Source organism: Psammomys obesus, unplaced genomic scaffold (genome assembly GCF_907164565.1).
Source record: "Psammomys obesus unplaced genomic scaffold, mPsaObe1.curated_primary_1811, whole genome shotgun sequence".
Classification (NCBI taxonomy): domain Eukaryota; kingdom Metazoa; phylum Chordata; class Mammalia; order Rodentia; family Muridae; genus Psammomys; species Psammomys obesus.
The window spans coordinates 9,857,443-9,863,283 of record NW_026592890.1 but is presented as its reverse complement, the minus strand read 5'-3'; positions in this window follow the sequence as shown (position 1 = coordinate 9,863,283).

Here is a 5,841-nt window from a genome sequence, read left to right as displayed (position 1 = left end):
CACACACACACACACACACACACACACACACACACACACACACACACGCCTAGTGCTCAAAGAGGCTAAAAAGAGCATCAGATGCTCCTGGACTGGAGTTACAGATCACTGTGAGCCACCATATAAGTGCTAGGAACTGAATCCAGGTCCTGTGGAAGAGTGGCCAATTCTCAACTGCTGAGTCATCTCTCTAGCCCCCAAAATTCCATATTGTTTTTCCTAGGTATACTCATGAGACTAGAACATATTTTTGCTTTATTTTGTCCTATATATTTCAAATCATAAAATTAACTCCCCAATAACTTGCTACCAAATTGATGATGTCCTTACCTTTCGCACTTATACCAGGACAAAATTTAAAAACCTACTCCCTTTTCAATCCTGGGCCCACAGATTAGTCACTACCTCCCAAATATGCTTCATGTCTTCCCTCTAAGTTTTCCAACTTGATTAGGCAGGCCAGCACTCACTCAGTGTCTTCCTTTACAGACAGACACAGACTTAAACAAGTCTCATGAATGCCTTATCCTTATATCATGACCCACAACAGAGGACCACTTTGTGGAATTAACTGCCTTTTCATGTTTTCTGGTACTCTACTCCCTTTGAACAGGATCTAAAACAACCTGAACTTGACAAACTCTGCTTATAAAAATGACAGCAACGATACAAGGCCTGTATATTGATTTTAAGAGCAAAAAGCTAAAAAGATTACCTACATAATTCCAAAAAAGGCCAAAACTTTCACGAACTAAGATAAGCACTGATAGATTTTTCTCTTTATGGATGGATATTTTGCCATAAAGAATGGACAGAAACTACCTTACATAAGCAAAGGAATTTTATACTTCTAATTCCTACTCTTATTGATGATAAAGTAAAATCAATATTAAACACCAAGTACTAAAAATAGCAATTTTTTAAGGAAAAAAAATTTACCTCTGTTCTCTAAGTGTTTAAAGCTGTCACCGACTATGTGTTTAAAATATTAAATGTTTAATTCCACCTGTATACTTTGATTAAAAGCATTTTAAGAGAAACTACAAATCAAAATAAGTTGCTGATGTGCTTTTAAATTCAAACATGAGAGTGTCTGTTACCAAGTTCAGAGTTGTACACATGCAGTGAATCATTTTTTATTTTTACTTTTTTTAGTGAATCACTTCTAACAAGTCATATAGAAACAAACCACATCTAAGTTCCAATGGTGATAACTACATAAAAAGTAGCACCAGACAGAAAATGGTTTGTACTTATATAAACCTTTTCCCTACTAAAGCCACACTAAGATGACAAACTATATTGATTTTATAAGTTTAGTGCCTACACTTATTTTGTTTTTATATTAAGTGGAAATGGGGCTGTAAGAAATCATTACTTGGATATTAAATAAGTGATCTGGGGCTCCAAAATTAAAAAAAAAAAAAGTCAATTTTTTAAAAGGTAAATACACTTCCTAAAAGGGGGAAAAAAAAATCCTGCATTTAAAATTCCTATTGTACTGTCTTAATGTCAACTAAAGAATGGATAGAAAAGGCAATAGTCTAGTCAGCCATGTAAAGAAACCAGCACACAGTTCTAATCATAACCTTACGTGAGTCCTTTTTCCTACATCCATTCCTCAGCCTTAAAATAGATTCTTAGCTATTCCCACAACAGTTGACATACTGAGAGCATCAAGTTGCCCAGTGGGCTATCTTCTGAGTTATCAACAAACAAAACCTAATAAATTCACAGCACCTTCCATTTCAGTCAGAAAGGGGTAATTTTTGCTTACAATTGCATCATCAAACTAAATTTCTCGAATAAATCAAAGGGCACTGTGTTTATAAAAAGCCGCCATATAACCAAATGGTTTAATTCACACAATACCAAAAGCAAAAATAAAAACTTACACATATAAATATAGTAGCTTTAAAAAAGGAGCTTCTTAGCTCTGTTTATCAAGGATCTGCGAAACACTGTCATTATACTTGTCATATATTCTGTCACTGGACTCTACTTCCCTTTTGGATACTAGAAACCACTTGATCTGATAGGAAACTAATGAATCTCCAGCTCCGGGACAGTGATAGGGCCATAATTAACAGAGATGTATCACGTTCAAAAACTAAAAAGGTCAAATGCTGATCTGGGACACAGTTCTGAAAGTTCCTATCATGGAACACACCACACCCACTCTCACATCAAAATTTTTATTTTGGCATCCTCATACTCATTAGAAAAGGCACTGATACTGAATACAATGGGAAATTTAACTATCAAAGACCCATTTTTACTACAAACTCAATTGTGCTGTATGTTTAACAGTACAATCTTAACTATAAAACATGTAAAACAGATAAAGCTTAAAGAACCACACCTCCCTCCATATAGATCAGTGTGGCCTGAATGCATTGTGAACAGCCTAGTGGATCATGCAAAACAACTGCTCCCATTATAGTCCATACAGAGTGGTGATATCTCCTGAAGAGCATGCTGGAGAGCAAGTAGCAACTTCTTACAACCCTGAGCAAATTACAAAAGCAATGCCTTGGCTCCGAAACAGATTAATTACCAACCGCACTGTAATTTTGATACAAATAATAACTACTGTCATCAATGATTTACTTTTTGTTTGTTTTTTTGAGAGTCAGGGTTTTTATGTATCCTTCGCTGTCCTGGACACCCCTTTTTCCCTTTGTAGTCCAGGCTGGCCTCAAACCCACAGAAATCTGTCTGTTTCTGCCTCCCTGAGTGCTGGGATTATTAGAGGCTCGACACCACGCCCAGCAAGAAAAACTAAAAATTTAACAAACTATATAACCTAAGTCCTCTCAATATCTATACCTATAGAAAGTTTAAAGCCATAGTGTTTATGGACAAACAAGTTTTCTCAAAAAGAAATTAAAATTCAAGAAAAGCAGAGGTATGACACATGCAACAATGACCACATCCTCAAAGATGAATTAACATGAATATAGAAAATAACTACAAAGTCAATTTTAATTAAAAATATTCTCACATTTTAAAGGGAACAGAAAATTACTGTAAAAAAGGTTTATCGGAAAATAAAAGTATTTTCAAACCATTAATGCAGAATCTAACATATTTGTTCACTTTTTCTGAATTATATTCTAGCTTTTCTCACAGCTTTGTAAAAAGATTGACTGTCCTTTTTCACCAACCACACTTTTTTCTCATTTTCAAAGAGCAACCTATTTCGCCTCTCTCATAAGCCTGACCAAAGAATTAAAACTCGAAATGTTTCAGTTATCACATTCTTGTTTACCTCTACTTGATATTTTTCTGTGTTGTTTATTGCTGCTCATCTTCAACACTAATTTGCAAAATGTTTATTTTTTTAAATGCTTTGCATTCAACTACTCTGTTTTCATAAAAAAAAAAAAAGTCTTTAATAATTTGTGTGACTTCCTCCTCACCCCCCCGGGGATGGTATGGCAGTTCACCAAAAAGCTTAAAAGAAAGCAGTATAAGATCCATATTCTATTTGTAACCCTGTGCTCACCTCTCAGTTAACCACCCTTTAAGTCTTAGTAGTATTAACTCAAGTTATAGCTTTTATTTGGGAACTGACCTGGCCTAAAATATATTGTCAGCCTCAAAAAACAGCCCTGCTACAGACACTAGGAAAGAAAGACTGACACATCTCACCAAGCAGAATTAACAGCCAACAAACACAAGGACTGATTTGTCTAAATAAATGAAGGACTACAGGCTGCTTTATGCTGGCAAGAACCAATGTACTCTTTCTGTACCATTCAAGTTTTAAAGAGTAGAAAACCAGCGCACTTCATTCTTAAATTTGTTAACTAGCCAAATGAAAAATCCCCAACAGGAACTATATTTAAAGCTCATTGCTTGTAAATATTTTCGAAATAAAATTGCTAAAAAGTCCTACTCAAAGTTTCTAATTATCAGAGAGTAGAATATCTTACTGATTACGGTGTAATCCCTAAAGTGAAACTTAGTTTTAGCTGAATTTAAATGCATTTTTTTCTGTCAAGCATTACAAAGAAAAATGTAATCCCTAACCACAAAGAGAAATCACGATTAATTTGTTTTGGACAATGAGAGACCACAAGGGTTGTAAAAGCACAAGTTGCCAATTTTCACAATTAAGTCATACAGCAAGAAAATTATGATGATGCACTTAAGAAACCAGTATTTTCAAGTCAAATAATAAGGCTAACAAATACAGTAAAAAGCTCATAATACACTATAGACTAGCCCCCTTCCTGCACGTTTGCTCTGGTCTGATGAAAACAAATCACAATTCCTAGTCATTCTGCTGTGCATTGTAAACACAGTATCTACAATACCAAGTTATCTTTACACTGACCTAAGACTCACAAGTATAGATGGACTAAAGAGAGAGATGATGAAAAGAAGAAATCCAACATTACTCTGAATGCTGCAATCCTAAACTAGCTGTCTTCTACATTTGAGATGCAAAGGGTTACTACTTCCAAGCAGAGAGAAATAAACAAGCCTGTACAGAAATTACGTACTTGAAATTCCTCTAGTTGAAAGATTTATGCCAACCTCAAACTAAGGTAGTTATTTCTGATCTGAAAGAACACATGAACAGACTTTCACAACTACTCTAAGAAACCACTAGTTTTCTATATAGTGTAGCCGAACTTTTTATAAACTCCATTATGTCATTGAGCATACAGAGCATTTTAAGAATGCATTTTAATTCATTTTAAATGCTGTCTAGTTTGTTGTGTAAGACATTTCATCAAAAATTTGGTAATAGCACAAAAACAACCAATACACCAAATGAAAAAAACAAATCAGTATATTAGGTGCTTCCTCTGTAATCACTTACATTTTTCAATAGTGACAGTTGAAGTCATCTAAAATTTAAGTTTCAACTGCACCTAATATAGGTCAGATTATGAAGCATGCTACACATTTTGTTTCAAACATTTCAAGGTTAAAAAAATAACTGGCGCCCCTTAGCGCTCACGATTGGAAATACTCAATTTAAAAGTTCCAGCTTTTTTTTTTTTTTTTTTTTTTTTTTTTGACATTCCAGAAAGTTTTCTGCCTCCACAATTTTTCAAATGCCAACACAAATAGGAAAGGCAAAACCCCTTAAAGGGGCAGCTCAGGTTTCCTCCGGGATAATTTGAGATTAACAGATACGCTAACCCAACAGTGGAAAAGTGCCCCTTTCGATGTGTTACTGTTATAAGTTCATGTGTAATGGCTGGATGTTTTCTGTTTTTAAATCGTGCCTATGGCTCTCCACCCAACAGAAGCTCTCAGCATGATTCTTTAACGATCGTTTAGCTCGGAGATATTCCCAGTCTTTTGTTCTTCCCTGACATGCCAGTTTCCTAAGCACAAGATTTCCACAGCTAGCTTTGAAATTTTTCAAAATTATTCTTAAGATCCTAAAATCCACTGTTCATCTGTACAGCAACATAGTTTTCAGCTTCCTTGAAACAGTCCTCTCGGAGACTTTAAAAGAAAACAAAAACTCCCCGCTACTCGATTTTCAAAACAGACTTCTTGGTCCTGTTCCCCCCGAACCCCGCCCGGGGCATCCTGGAAACCCACAGCTCCTGGAAACTAACACTGGGTCGCTGCTGGGAGAAGTTCTTAAGGCGATTCCAGAGCTGACCAGCATTAATCTCCTAGTCATTCTTCGCTCCCCACAGCGCTCCCAGCTTGGCTTCTGCAAACTTTTGCTCAATTTTATTCTCTCGTCCTTTCAAACTTCCAGCTCCCCGCCCTACAAACGCGGGCGGCTACGCCAGAAGCGAACCCTCCGCCCCAGTTCTTCCGAACTCGGATTCCGCTCAGGTCTGTCATCGCGGTATTTCGTAC